This window comes from Lissotriton vulgaris, unplaced genomic scaffold (assembly GCF_964263255.1).
Source record: "Lissotriton vulgaris unplaced genomic scaffold, aLisVul1.2 SCAFFOLD_403, whole genome shotgun sequence".
NCBI lineage: Eukaryota > Metazoa > Chordata > Amphibia > Caudata > Salamandridae > Lissotriton > Lissotriton vulgaris.
In genome coordinates, this window is record NW_028248553.1 from 927,742 (window position 1) to 943,921 (window position 16,180).

Sequence of the window (16,180 nt, forward strand, 5' to 3'; positions counted from 1 at the left end):
CAAAAACAGAAACCATGAGCTGGAATACCCAGGTAAATAGCAGCTTTTCCAGAGAGAAAATCAAATATCTGGCAATAGAACTGGTTAAAAACATAGATAAGATACCCAGTACAAACCTGGATAGGATAACTGTGGAGGTAAGAAAGCTGCTAAAAACATGGGGAGGCCTCCCCTTGACCTTCCATGGTAGATCTAATCTGATTAAAATGTCGATCTTACCCAAATTCACATCCCTGTTTAGCACAATACCCTTAAAATTTAAGAGGCCAACCCTGAAGAAAATACAAGGAGTATTATCGAGTTTTATCTAGGCTTCTAAAAGCACACAAATAGCCTGGGGCAAACTACGAAGACGAAAAGCAGACGGTGGAATTGCCAGTCCTGACTTATCGTATATTATAGGGCTTTTCAATGCAAGCATATGAGGATCCTGCTAAGTAACTATGATCTGTATCCAGAACACCTCAAAGCAATGACCGAAACACTGGGCACTTCCTATTTAAATTTGGTCATCCAAAGTACTTTAAAAAAGTTAAACTGAAGACGTTAAGATCAGCGGCAAAACTCTGGTACCAAATACGGAGTACCTTGAATATTCCCTATTACAGTGAGTTCGCCCCAATGTGGGACTCACCAGGAACCCCGGAATGTCTCAAAGACAAACTGGCAATACCTTTGAAAATAGCAGGCTTCCAAGTTTGGGGCCAACTAATGGTGGACAACAACATAATAGACTGGGAAATTGTGTCTGAAAAAACAAACATCTCTCTCAAAGTTCAAATTCTACCAGCTCACTGGTTGGGCAAAAACAACAAAAGAGAAAAACACCGGAAACCAGATCATGGAAACAACCATGACAAAGAACTCCCAGATAAAAAAAATAAATAGCATCTTGGTATTGGGCTCTTATTGCTGCAGGGGAAGAGAACTTCCTAATTCCAGAAGCGACCTGAGGGAAAGAACTGCCGGCGCTGGATCTCCAAAATCTGTGGCAAGTATCTATGGGCAAATGCTGGGCCATTGCGAAATCCGCTGCTCTAAGGAGAAACCACCTCTTTACTATTCACAGAGCCTACTGGATGCCGAAGCAACTATCCAAATTCAGTGGACCAAATGTGAAAGTGTGTCCCAAATGTGGATTAGCGGGTGAGGATGATGTGCACATGTTCTGGCAGTGCCACCAGATCGATGGGTTCTGGCAGGAAGTGAGTAAAATTATAGAAGCCGTACTGAGAAGAACAATAACTAAGTATCGATCTCGTGATTTTTGGGGTCAACAAGCAAGAGGGGGTAAACCCCTTAACATCTAAAGAACATTTAGATTCCGTTTAGATGCCCGCCTGGAAGATATTACCAACGTGACAGACTGGTCCTCCTTCAAGAGGTTTTATTTTAAGCCAGTATTAGATATGACCCAGTTGGTGGTATGTAAGCTTTAAACTAGGATAATCCTCGTCTCCAGTCCTGACAGAATAAAAAATGTCTTAGCTATCCTAAAGCAAAGTTTCGATTCTATTAAGGACTCAGAGGTGAGGATTATCCCACCCGCCGGCTGCTCATCATGGAGACCCTCCCAATAAGTAGCTTTGTTCTGCTTTAATGGCATTTTGATGGTGTATTAATACTGACTCAGTACATTTATATGACATATTGTGCATGTGTAGCATTCTCTGGGAATATACATCGGTAATCCCACTTTTTTCTTTCAAGAACGGAGACAGGGAAACAGGATTCATGGGAAAAGGGCTGTGGCGTGACTTGCACAGCCAAAGAGGCACTAAGGACTATGAAGGGGACACTACCTTGGGATTGGCAAGTTGTGGACTGATTGGACGGCATTGTCCGTTGTTTGTTTTTACCATTTTCCAGTGTTGCATGGGAAATGTGGTTTGTTGGAGATACTTTTAAATGGCTGCTGTAATAAAAGTGGAGATAGCATAAAGCATAAGAAAACAAGTTACTTACCTGTAACTGTGGTTCCCCAGTATTGGTAACTTTCATAGATTCCCATGCTTTTGTATCATTCCCCATCGTCGGAATGGGAGTCTCGGTAACAAAATAACATAGCAGTAGGTACAAAAGAGAAAGAGACAGGCCTAGGCCTCATCCCCTTTTGTAGCATATCTGCCTCTTTTTGAAAAAAGAGACCAAACTAGGCGAACAAGTTACTTACCTTCGGTAACGATATATCTGTAAGAAACATTAGTTAGTATTAGATTCCTTACCTTAGAATATCCCCAGGCGTCAGTCTGGATCCGGAAACTTTTGCGTAGCAGTACCCCTGCGCGTCGGTAGGCGTCGTCTGCAGGCGTCCCCTGCGGCTCCGCGTCAGTCGTCGGCGTCGTATATAGACGCCGCCTCCGCGCGCTGACGTCAGTTCTTCTTTTTTCCGCGCCAGTAAGCGCAGCTCTGAAGAGCAGTACTCTGGTCTTTTGACCAAGTTTTGTAAACTTCTTTATACTTTTTTGGTGCCGGTAGGATGCCCGGTTTCAAGAATTGTGACGGTTGTGACCGCACAATGTCGGTCACGGACCATCACCGACTCTGCCTCCGGTGCCTGGGCCCCGACCACGACGTGGACACCTGCGTCGATTGCCGGGCCATGACAAATAAGGCTAGACGGGAGCGGTCCCGCAAGCTGCTCGAGCTCTGGGTGTCGGCCCCGCGTCGAGAGCGGTCCCGGTCCGGTTGGAGGTCCAGGGAGCGTTCAAGGGAGCGGTCGCGGAGCCGTGCCGAGCGCTCCGGAAGTCATCACCATTCGTCTGGTTCCTCAGGTAGGAAGCACAAGAAGTCGGGGCGCCGTCATCGTACCTCCGACTCCCCCCGACGCTCGCGCGACGCGGCCGGGGGCTCGGGTGACCCCCGGCTCCGCGAGAATCGCCGGCGCGCCTGCTCCATACCCTACAGTCCCTGGGCTAGGCGCGACGCCCGAGGAGATTGAGGCGTTCCTCATGGCCATGAGGGCGCTTACTCCGACGGGGCCTACGGCGCCTTCGGGCCCAGTGCTACCGTCCGGGGGCCCTAGCGGTTCCCGGGTGTCCCTGCCTCGACGCCATCGGGTGCTCCGGCCCCGGTGCCGCCGACGGCTCCGACCCCGGCGCCGCAGGGGCCTTCGGGGTCGACGCCGGCTGGTCCGGATCCAGACTGACGCCTGGGGATATTCTAAGGTAAGGAATCTAATACTAACGTGTTTCTTTCAGATATCAGCCAATCAAAAGAGCCTCACCCCATAGAACTCGCCTGAAGGAACCTCAGATTTTCGTAGCCGTTGTGTAACAGTCACCATATCTGCGGAAGGCTGAGCTTTCCTCTGGGAGGTGGGTGGGCGCATGGGAATCTATGAAAGTTACTAATACTGGGGAACGAAAAGTTTCTTACCTGTCGGTGTAGTTTTGCAGCTTGAAGATCTTTCTGGATTCACTATGCTGTGCATTATTCTGCGGTCTTGTGGTTGGGTCCGGAATCTTAGTCTTTTCTTTGTTTTTGTTTTTTCGCAGCCCAGGTGGGCGTCGACGTCCCACCTTTTGGTGTATTTGCAGTGACGTCGACGCACTTCCTGCGGAAGCACCCACTCTTGGGCGCCATCTTCGGAATCTTTTTTCTCGTGTTTGTTCTGTTACCGAAGTAATGGCAATGTTCTAGTAAGTAATTTACTGCTTTAACCTTCAAGGTTTGTTTGTTCAAGTACTTGTCCATGTTTTCAACCCCCTTCCTCTCCAGCCTCATCTTTCTGGCGGAGGTGGGTGGGTTCGCTAGTGAATCCAGAAAGATCTTCAAGCTGCAAAACTACACCGACAGGTAAGAAACTATTCGTTTTGCAGCGTGAATCTTTCTGGATTTACTATGCTGTGCATAGACTTTGTAGCGGTTTCTCATTTTTGTGGCGGCTGGGTGGAAGATGAGCGTTAGTTATTGAATATGTGTTGAAGCAGCTTTTGTCCAACTTGTGCTTCCTTCTGTATATCCACGCAGTAGTGCTTTGTGAACGTTTGCATTGAAGCCCATGTTGCCGCCAGGCATATGTCCTGAATGGGTGGGTTGGCCAGGAAAGATATTGTAGCTCCCTTTTTCCTGGTAGAGTGGGCCCGTGTCCCTCCTGCCAGTTCTTCCCCTGCCTGTTTGTGGCAGAATTGTATCGTCTGTGCGATCCATCTCGCAATTGTTCCTTTAGTTACTGGCCTCCCATGAAGCTCTTTGCGAAGGAAACAAAGAATTGCTTTGTTTTCCTGTGTTCCTTTGTCCTTTCAATGTAGTGCACAACAGCCCTTCTGGCGTCTAGGGTGTGAAGAGCTTGTTCAGCGCTTGTTGTCGGTTTCTGGAAGAAACTTGGTATTTGTATAGTTCGATTCATGTGGAACCCTGACACCACCTTCGGCATGAAGTGTGGGTCCGTTCTCATTACCACCCTATCATTGTGAATTTGGATGTAGGATTCCTGTAACGTTAACGCCTGAAGTTCGCTTACCTTGCACAGCGAGGTGATTGCTACCAGGAAAGCTGTTGTCATTGTTAGCCTCTCTAGGGATGCTTTGTAAATTGTTTCGAAAGGATGTTCCATCAGTTCTGTTAGGACCAGGTTAAGGTTCCATACAGGTGGTGGCACCCTCTTTGGAGGCACAATCCTCTTAGCTACTTCCAGGAATCTTTTAATCACTTGTGAGGTGAAGAAACTCTTACACGTCTCCCCTCTTGTGTAAGCAAATATTGCTGCTAAGTGAACTCTCAAGGAGGATGAGCTTAGTTTCTTGTCTAGTAGGTGCGTGAGGTATCTAAGCACCGTTGAGTCCCTTTGCATCTTATTGTGCAGCTTATATCTCCTGCACCATAGAGTGAATCTCTTCCATTTTGATACGTGCTGGGCCTCCGTGCCTCTCGAAGTACCCTCAGGGTGCTCTCTGGTAGTTTCATATGCGCAAATTCTATGTCCTCAGGAGCCACGCTACCAGGCTCAGGCACTCTGGCTCTGGGTGTAGCACCTGCCCGTTTTGCATGGCGAGCAGGTCCTTTCTCCTTCCGAATGTGTGGGGTGCCGTCTGTGCCATCTCCATGATCTGCGAATACCATGTCTGCCTGGCCCACTGTGGTGTGACCAGTATCAGTGTCATGTTGCTCGCTCTGCATTTCCTGAGGACTTTGTGCATCAGCGGTATCGGGGGAAAAGCGTAGGCAAATGTCCTCGACCAGTCTATCCATAGGGCATTCCCTAGGGACCCCTCCCCGGGCAGCTTGGATGCGAAGTTTCGGTATTTAGCATTTTGCCGTGTTGCAAATAGGTCCACCAACAGTGTCCCCTACCTGTCGAATAGCCTTTTCGTCTCCTGTGCATTAAGCTCCCATTCGTGGGTTGCCGATGTCTGTCTGTCTGCTGAGCCAATCTGCTTCTACGATGTCCTTCCCTGGCAGATGAATGGCTAGCAGCTCTATGTTGAGAGGGATGGCCCAAGTCCATATCTCCTGCGCCAGCTTCGAAAGCGTGGCTGATCGTGTTCCACCCTGCTTGTTGATGTAGAACATCGCTGTTGTGTTGCCCGTCTGGATCAACACCCTCTGGTTGGACAGTTTTGTCTGGAAGGCTTTTATAGCAAGGGAAATTGTCTTCAACTCCAGGAAATGTATGTGTTTTACCGCATCTGCTGGTGTCCACAGACGCCTAACTTTGAGTTTCTCCATGTGAGCTCCCCATCCCTTCTGGGATGCATCTGTGGTGATGGTCACCGTTGGCATTGTTAGAGGCTTTCCCCTTATCAGGTTCTCCATGTTCCACCATGCCATTTCTTTCTGCACTGCGTGCGTTACAACCACTAGATCCTCCCAAGGCCCTGTTGCTTGTGACCATTGCTCTAGTAACCACTCCTGCAAGGGTCTCATGTGCAGCCGCACATTTGGCACTAGGTGAATGCATCATACCATCATGCCCATGATCTTGCTCGCTGTTCTCACTGTCTGAGCTTGCCCCCTCTGGTAGAGCTTCGTCTCCTTTACCAGTGCAACGGACCTCTTCTCACTTGGGAACACCTTGCTCTGTACGGTGTCAATCTGAGCTCCCAGGAAGATCTTTATTTGTTCTGGTTCCATTGAGGATTTCCCCCAGTGTATGGAGAATCCCAGGTCCATCAGTGTTCTTGTCACTCTCTGTGCATGCTCCTTGCATATCTAGTATGACCTTGCTTTTATTAACCAGTCGTCCAGGTAAGGGTATACATGTATTCCCTCCCTTCTTAGGTGTGCTGCAACTGTTGCTAGGCACTTTGTGAAGACCCTTGGCGCCGACTTTAGACCGAACGCTAGGGTTGTGAACTGATAGTGGTGTCCCCTATGGCGAACCTGAGCAGATGTTTGTGACTTCTGTTCATTGGTATGTGCAGGTAGGCATCCTTTAGGTTTATGGTGACCATGAAGTCTCCTTTTTGCAATTGAGGGAGCACCTCTTGCAGGGATGTCATTTTGAATGTTTGCGTTCTTATGAATTTGTTTAAGAACCTTAGGTCCAGGATGGGTCTCATTGTTTCGTCTACCTTTGGCACCAGGAAGTACGTAGAATACAGCCCTCTGTTCCTTTCTCTGAAAGGTACTGGTTCTATGGCTTGTTTTTTCAGGAGCTCTCTCACTTCCTTTTGGAGTAGCTGCAGCTCTTTCCTTGCTAGTTGCCTTCTCTTTGGCTTTCTGCTTGTTGGTGTCTTTTCCAGCTCTATGCAGTATCCGAACTGCATGATGTTTAGAACCCACTTGTCTGAAGTTATTGCCTTCCACTCCTGGAAGTAATGTTTTAGTCTTCCTCCCACTGGTCTCACATGCACGCAGGTACTTAGTGCGCTTGACCCCTGCGTGTTGTCCTTGTGCCTCACCATGGGAGTTCTTATTTGGGTGGGCACACGTTGCCTGACCAAGTCACTTGGTGGGGGGTTGCTGACCTCCCCTCCTATTCTGGCCACATCCATTGCCTCTCGCGAAAGGACTGGCCCCTCTGCTGGTATTGCCAGGACTGCTTTTGTTGGCCTTGCTGTGTTTGGTTCTCCGCCTGGTGGGATTGTTGGAACGCCTGGTGCGATGTTCCTGGCTGGTTACCACCCCTGCCGTTGCGCCTTCGTGATGGGGTGCCCCTTTTCGACCCTCTGAACTGCAATGCCCCCATGGACCTTGCTGTCTCATAGTCTTTCTTTAGTTGGCTGAGCTTTTCATCTACTGGGGCCCCGAACAAGGTCTGTCTGTTGAACGGGGTGTTCAGGATGCTGTGCTGTACTTCTGGCTTGAAGCTTGACACCCTGAGCCAGGCTTGTCTTCTTTATGTGATGCCCATCAACATGAGCCTACTGGAGGTGTCAGCTCCGTCCAGAGCTGTCTTGATGCAAGAGCTTGCCACATTCTTCCCCTCTTAGACTAGGTTTTCAGCTCTGTCTCTGAATTCCTGAGGCATATTCTTTATCAACATGCCCAGTTCCTCCATGATTTGGTACTGATGCCTGTTTAGTAGTGCGTTGGAATTGGCCATTCAACAGTGCATCGCAGCATTCCTTTCAATTCTTCTCCCTACCAAGTTCATCCTCTTGCTCTCCTTGTCTGGAGGTGGCCCTGAGGTAGTAGGCACAACAGCCCTCTTCCTTGCTGTGGCAGCAATGATTGAGTCAGCGGAGTCCGTGCCCTGGATATAGGCTGGGTCCTTGGATGAATGTTTATACTTCTTTTCAGTCCTTGGGGTGACTGCCTTGCATGTAGCCGGCTCCTTGAAGGCTTCTTTCCCTTGTGCCATGACACTTTCCAGCATTGGCAGGTACTGGCTCTTGGTCTGTGTGGGGATCATTGTCTCGAGGAGGAAGTCAGCCTTCTGCTGCGCTTCGTCGAGTTTCACCTTAAAGACAGCCGCTGCATTCCTGAGGACTGTGTTGTACACCCCAATATCATCTGGCGGCGAAGGCCTCGAAGGATACGTGTCAACGCTTTCTTCAGGACTCTCTGTGTCGACATTTTGCCAGTCGATCTCCTGACTTTCCGAACCCAGGAGCATCCTGCGGTCGTCCTCCTCATAGTAGTTGAAGGCCTCGTCTTCATCCGGATCGTCGAATGTTTCGACATTCTGCGACTGTTCCTCGACTTCATCCTCTTCCTCCTCGACCACCTCATGCACCTGTGGCTTGGGCTTCGTCGGGATTATGTAGTCCTTCATCCTGGCGTCGAAATCCTTTTTTCGTTGCAGGATGTTTTCCATTTTGGCTTCAAGACGCCTCTTCTTCTCAATTTCGGCAGCCAGATCTGCGTCCAATGGGTTGGCCGGTCTCTTCGGCGGTAAATTCGGCGCCGAACCTATTTTCGGCGTCGAAGGTTTCGGCGCCAAGCTTATCTTCAGCGTCGGGCCCTTTTTCGGGTCCTTCTCCCTCTGCGTCAGACGTTCCTTTTCGGAGACTTTTTTCAACGGCTTTAGCTGTTCTTCAGTTCTCTGCACCGGGGACTCCTTCTCAGAGGATCCGCTGGGCCTGGGTTTTGGTGCCGGCGCTGAAGCTTTCGGACCGGCGCTTTCGAGGATTTTCCCTCGAACTTTCGAGACTCTTGGTCTCTCGGGCCGTAGAGTCTCCTACCTTCTTTGGAGTCTTCGTAATATCGGTCTCTACGACCGTGTAGCCGTCTTTTTTGGCGGCGTTGTTGTCTTCTTCGTCTGAAGATAGGCCCAGGTCTCGAACGGATGGAGGCTGGCCCTTGCCCTGCATCGTGGCGTTGGCTACTCTCGGTCTCGCTCGAACTATAAGAGTTTTCTGCGTAAAGCGTAGCAGGCGCTGCTCTCGTGGTCTACCGGTAGGCAGAGGTTGCAAACCGGGTGCTGGTCTTTCTGTGCGTACTTGTGGTGGCAATTTGCGCAGAACTTGAAAGGAGTCTTGTACATCTCATGCGTTCAGGGGGCCCCCCTGCGCTCGCATTCCTCGATGGAAAATCGAAGTTCTTGAACTTCCTTCACTCTTTCGATCTTTTTTTCTCCAAAAATGTCTGGAGCCCTCTCGGGAACGATCCAGACCCAACCGCGGAAAAAAGAATCTGAAGATGGCGCCCAAGAGTGGGTGCTTCCGCAGGAAGCGCGCCGACGTCACCGGAAATATACCAAAAGGTGGGACGTCGACGCCCACCGGGGCTACGAAAAAAAAGAAGAAAAAAAAAAAACTACGATTCCGGACCCAACCACAAGAGCGCGGAACAATGCACAGCATAGTGAATCCAGAAAGATTCAGGCTGCAAAACCACAGTTACAGGTAAGTAACTTGTTTTCTTGCCCCAGTACTGGAACTTTCATAGATTCCCATGCTTTTGTATCAGAGTAGCAAGCGTTCAGCCATAAGCACATTTTGTGGCATAAACAAACATTGCAATAGTCATCAGTACATGAAAACCAAAATGTGCAGAATAATAGGAAGGTGGGATAGACGAGGAAAGCTCACCAATTAGTGGAAGAGGTTCCTCAGGACCGCCTGGCCCACAGCCGTATCTTCCTGTTGCAAGGAATCCAAGCAGTAATGCTTTGTAAAGGTGTGCACGCTGCTCTAAGTCGCAGCTCTGCAAATGTCCTTGATGTGTACTCCTGCGAAGAGAGCTGTTGAAGAAGCCACCGATCTTGTGGAATGTGCTCTAACCCTGCTGGTCAGCGGCTTCCCCGCTGCATTATGGCAATGTAGAATGGCACTTGTAATCCACCTTGCAATACCTTGCTTCGAGAGAGGGAGGCCTTTCTGAGGACCACCAAAAGCAATAAATAATTGGGAGGATATACAGAATCCCTTGGCGCGATCCAAGTAAAACTTCAAGCACCTCTGTACATCCAGAGAATGTAGCGACCTCTCGGCTGGAGTAGTAGGATGAGGAAAGAAAGCTTTAAGAATAACAGGTTCATTCAAGTGGAAGTCCAAGGGCACCTTGGGTATGAACTTTGGATTAATCCGTAAAATTACTGTAATTCTCTTGAATTGGAGAAACGGCTCCTGGATTGTGAGCGCCTGCAATTCCCCAATGCGTCTTGCTGATGTGAGGGCAAGAAGGAGAGCCAACTTCCGTGAAAGAAATTTCATGTCTGATCGATGTATTGGTTCAAAGGGGCCCTTCATGAGCTGTGTAAGGACAAAATTCAATTGCCAAGTAGGAGGCGGAGGCCACACCGGGGGATAGACACAAAACAATCCTTTAAGAAACTGTTTTATTATTCTGGAAGACCAAAGAGAAGGTCCAGACGCTTAACCTTGACCTGTACCTGTACCTAGAAATTGCTGCCAAATGAACTTTTATGGATGAATGGGCCAGCCCAGACTTAGCCAGGGATTAAAGATAAGGCAGAATTTGATGAGGTCAACATCCTCTTTCCTGCACCAGATGCAAAATCTTTTCCATTTGAGATAGTAAGTCTTTTGTAGTGGAAGGGACTCTAGCCTGGGGGAGAACTTCCTTCATTTCATTCGAGATGGGAAGGTTCATTAACTCTCGCTGCTCAGGAGCCATGCTGTCAGGTGCAATGACGCTGGTTCTGGATGCCAAATTTGCCCTTCGGACATTGTGAAAAGATCTGGAATCGTTCGCAAGGGAAGAGGAGGAACCAGCGACAACAGGTGGAGTTCCATGAACCAGAACTGTCTCGCCGAAGCAGGGGCTATCAAGATCATTTTGCATGGCTCCACATTGATCTTCCTGATAAGCCTTGGGATTAGTGGAATGGGGAGAAGGCGTAGACAAATGTCCCTGACTAGGCTATCGAAAGTGCATTCCCCAATGATCCTTGGTGGTGGAGCCTGCTTGCATAAGACCGGCATTTCTTGTTGGTCGGTGTGGCAAATAGATCTATCGCTCCCTGTGATCTAAAATTGGGTGCCATTTCTCCAGCGTCTTCCTTACCAGGGACAACCTGGAATAGAATCCTTTTCCTCTTTGGGCAGAGGGGGTCGGCTCGATCGCTCCTTTCAGGAGCATCTGATGAATCTCGAGCCGCAGAAGACGTAGATGTTTTGATGGAATGGCAGCAGGGGGTTTGGATTGTGGGATGTGCGTGAATTTCAAAGTATGGCCCTTTCAAATGATGTTAAGCACCCATTGGTCTGATGTTATCTTGGACCAATTCCGAACATATTGCGACACCCTGCCTCCTACTGACGATTTTGCAGAGGTGGGTACAGTAGGAAGAGCAAGGAGGCCACTATTGTCTCTTGGACGCATCACGTCCTTGGCGAGCCTGCTTCCCTCTGTTGTTAGGCCTTGAGAAATTTGAGGACTGACCTTGCCTTTGCTGGTACGGTTGGCGGTACTGTTGTGAACCTGAACCATATGAAGAGTACCTTTACTGTTGATAAGAGCCTCTGTAAGTGGTGCTCTTGCCCTTGGAACCCCTTAAAGGAGCTTTGCGGTACTGAAGCGTACCCAGAGACTTAGCAGTATCAGTATCTTTTTTAATATCTTGGAGGGTGTCATCAATCAGCTTACCAAATAGTGCTTCTCCATCAAAGGGCAAATCCAAGATCTTATTTTGGATTTCGGGCCTGAACCAGGTTGCCTTAAGCCATACCTGGCAACGAAGGACTGCAGCTCCAGCCAAAGAACGAAAAGCTGTTGGGGCAATATCCATGGCACAGTCTACGATTTCCATTGACGTTGCTTCCCCTTCTTGCAAGATCTTATTTGCCTCTGTCTTGGACTCTGGAGGAAGTGGACCTAAGTATGGCAAAATATTACACCAAAGTTGGCAATCGTACCTGCCCAATATCGCCAAGGCATTTGCTGCTCGCACTAACAGACTTGAAGAAAATCTTTTTCCGGCGTTGTCCAGCCTCCTGCCCTCTTTATCCGGAGGAGTCGTCAAAGGAGCTGAGGGGTTGCGAGACTTCCTTTGTGCCGCTTGAGAGATTACAGAGTCCGGTTTCGGGTGCCCCGTCAAAGACGCCGGACCATCCTCAGGCGCTTTGTATTTTTTGTCGAGGCGCGGTAGTACAGGGACCCCCGTCGCTGGATTTGTCATTGCCTTAAGGCCTTCCTCCCAAAGATGTTGGACAATAGGAATAGATCTTGTTGTCTTCTTATAAGGTTCCTTAAATTCATATAAGAAACATTCTGTGGCCGCAGAAGGCATAGGTAGTTTAAATCTGCTATCCGCTCTCTCCATTAGCTTGTGAAACCCCCCTATATCCGCAGGCGGGGAGTCCACCGGATCTGGACATGGAGTTGCTAGGTCTGGGATGACATTCATCCCATTCTACACCTTGACCAGGCCTTTCATCAAAATTTTCATCTTCATTCGATGAATCATCATGGGTGTCCAATGGCATCAAAGGCTCTTGTGGAATTGGTGTTTGTGGCCGAGGTGAGACCTGAGCCGGCATTTCAGGAACCACCATTGGTGGAGCCGCAGGGACAGGCAAGGCCTGCACAGTCGGAACAGTAGCAGGTTGCGAACATCTTGACTTATAGTCCTGCAGCATATTGTGAAGGTCCTGTAATAATGATGATGGTACAGACACCATGTCCTGTCTCGAGTACTGTTGTGGCTGGGTAGAATGATGATGGTGATAACCACACTCCTGGTTGTACTCTCCATCAGAGTCCTGGCATTTAACCAGAAGCTGGGAAGGACTGTTCGCATAGCCATATAAGTCCTGTTCGTCATCCTCTGACTCATCCTCCTCTAAAAGCAGAGCTGAAGGCAAGGGGGCAACTCTCCTAGGAGAGGTCATGTCCGGAGTAATCCTTGTCATAGAGATAGTAATCCTCTCCGACGACGACAAAATCGTTGACTATCCCGTCGACAATGTTGTTTTTAACACTGTCGTCGACGGAATAAACGTCGTCGACGAATGAACACTCGACGTCGACAAGACAGTTGACGCTCCTGCTGTCGTCATCGTCAATGTTGTCGTCGAAGCCCTCGAGGACGACACCGTCGACGAACCCTTCGTCATCTCTTTTGACGTCGACATCGTCGTTGCTGCCGTCGACATCCTAGTCGACGTTGCTGTCGTCGTCATCTTCGTCGACGATGCTGTCACCGTTGTCAACAACTTCTCCTTCGTCGACGCTCCCGTCGACATCGATTGTCCCGTCGACGGGACCATTTTAAGCGTAGGCTTCAATTCCTTCGTCGACGAAGCCTTCGTCGTCGACGACGCCTTGTTCTGTCATACTTTCCTGAGGACTGAGAAGAAGGTTTTTTGAAGGCTTGATCAGTCTTCCCTGAAGAAGGCGTAGCTGGTCCCACCCTCTCCTTTTCACCATGGTGAGGAGATTCGACTGGACCTTGGCTCTCAGACTCTCTGGGGTCTTTTTTGAGGCCTTAGAAGGATGCTCCACAAAAGGAGAAGGGGGAACCCCTACCCCTTTTGACTGACCTTCTAGAAGATGACGCTGATGAAGATTCCTTACTGTCACTGGAGACTGTGTCTTTCCTGGACTTCAACTTCTGGAGCCAGGTAAGAAGCCTACCCTCACGATCCCGGAGGGTCTTGGTTGAAAAGGTGCGGCAGATCTTGCAGTCCGCAGCCTTATGATCAGGATAGAGGCAGTAGATGCAATCTTTATGCTTATCCTCAACAAAAAGCCTTTTCTTGCCACAGGTGGAACATGGCTTGAAAAGGGCTTTCTTCTTTTCCTTCTCAGACATCCTGGATGGAACAGCTAATAATCCTGAAGAAAAAACTTCTGAAGAGTAGAGATTGAGCAGAGCTCGAGGAGACTCCCTAAGCACAACATGCGGTAGAAAATCTGAGGCTCTGAGGTTCCTTCAGGAGGGTTCTATGGGGTGACGCTCTTCTGATTGGCTGATGCCTACTTTGGTCTCTTTTACAAAAAGAGGCGGATATGCTACAAAAGGGAATGAGGCCTAGGCCGGTTTCTTTCTCTTTTGTACCTACTGCTATGTTACTTTGTTACCGAGACTCCCATTCTAACGACGGGAAATGATACAAACGCATGGGAATCTATGAAAGTTCAAATACTGGGACAATCTTTGCCTCCAAGTCATCAAAAGAAGTGAAGGATAGCTAGGAAATTTTTCATTCTTCCCAAGTCCATGTCACATGTCCCGAACAGGGGTGATCCGGATGTGTGACAGACTGCAAAAAGCACTTTCAATCTTACATTCACTGGTCTAACATCAGTAAATTTGAACCAGCCCTACCAGCATTTCAGAGGCAAATCTGCTATGTGACTGCCCCTTAATAAAACTGTGTTGATCGTAGCACATGACTATTCCTCTACTCTACTCCGTCGCTGCAAACTTTTCAATGATAAAGATGACTTTTGACTGTCTCTTTTCTAACTATGCCCTGTCTTTCATAGATGATGCGGACTAGCAACTGTAGAGATGCAAAGTTTACCCAACTCATTTACAACACCTTCTGCAGTCTGGACATTTTCATAAACAGCACACAGCCTTACAGAACTTGTCGTTTTTGATTTTTCTCCATTATAAGCACATGCTCCAAAGGCTCAGCTTGTGAAAAAACAGGACAGGCTTTGGGTACTCACCTGACATGCAGCCACTATGCAGATATGACTGACTCCTCGCTAGTTCTACCATCCTTTTAGAAGCAGGTTAGGGAGAGGCAATCAGAGGTACCACACACCAGTTAGGTTATTAGGAAGAAAGTCAGACAAGTATTTACAAAGTAAACGCATAGCTAACTAAAATCATATATAGTTGTTACCTCAGGGCACTCCATTTTTAGTTTGTTTTGATTACGTACCTGAAAATGGAAAATACATACACATTAACACAACTGGCCATAGACAGCTAGCTGGCACCAAAGGCTACTGGCTTGCATAATTTGCACTAGTTCACCACTTTGGTTGAACGGAGATGTCAAAACAAATGAGAATACAATTAACTGACTCACCACTGTCGAGTGTGAGTGAATAACTTTCACAGTCTGCAAAAATCTTAGACTTAAAAGCAGCACTAACTTTCTGAATAAACTGCATACACGCCCAGGCTCCGTGCATGGCAGGCACATGTGCAGCCTGGACAGTCAAACTGCTGTCCAATTTGGCTATGTAGAACCAGCTCACGACACTCTGCAGATACCTGCGTTGGGGAAAACAAATCTCAATTTTGAAAAACCATCAAGAGAAGGTAGCCAGCAAAAGAGGCTTTTATATGTTATTTATTTGGATATTCCTCTTCCTTTAATGAACTGCAAATATATTAATGCGGAAAATTATTTTCCAAAAACTGTACAATTTCTGAACAAAATTAGAAATCTGTAAACAGAAAAATAAAAAAATGAGAAATTTAAAAACAACTAATTTTATGGTCAAAACAATTGCCACAATCATACTTTCACGGCACTTTTCGGGTCACTTTAGTTACAAAAGCAATCTTCTGCTTAATCTCTTGCAAAGAATGGCACCTCCTAGAGTCTACCCTTCTTTAAGGGTTTAATACTGGCTCACAACATGCTTTCACAGGATATTATTACACCATGTACTTAGACTTGCAGAGGGGGGTGGAATAACATACAGTGGGTATTGGAACAATAGGAGCCAATTTAAGGCTCTCTTCGGGTAAAGAGCCCGCCAACGTGGGCATTACAGCATCTGCCCCAGGCAACTTTTGAAAACAAAATCTATAAGGTACTCTTTTCAGTGTATAAGGCACAACAAGCATGTTGAAGATAACATTTTTGCACGGTCGCAGGTATTATCAAGGGCTTCCATTTTTGAACCTTTCGATAAAATTGAATTGTTGCAATGCAACAAAATCTTCTTTAAACAACATGACTGCATCAAGCGACAGAAGGCTGTATAACAGCAACCAAGAAAGCTATGATTAAGCGCAAAAAAATACTGGTAGCTAGGCTACCCTAACAAAGAATAATTGACATGTAAAAATCTAGAAGTAGCATTTTCACATCAAAATGTTTCCACTCAGTAAAGTTAAGACCAATATATTTATCCAAGCTTCGTTTCTGACAAGTAATCCAAACATTGGAGCAATGCCCACTTCTTTAGTTAGACTGAAAGGGTTAATTTTGGTTACATTCATCACAGAGTCCCTGTATATTGTATTTGAGCGTACATCATTCAGCACCATTTTGTCAAAATTTGAGTAATAGCTGTTTAGATACTTCATGTAAGAGTGTTCACACAGGTAAACTATAGCAAGTGCATCATTTTGAATGGAGCAGCTGCTAACTGCTACTTTGGGCGATATGTTGTTCACTAATTTAATCATCTG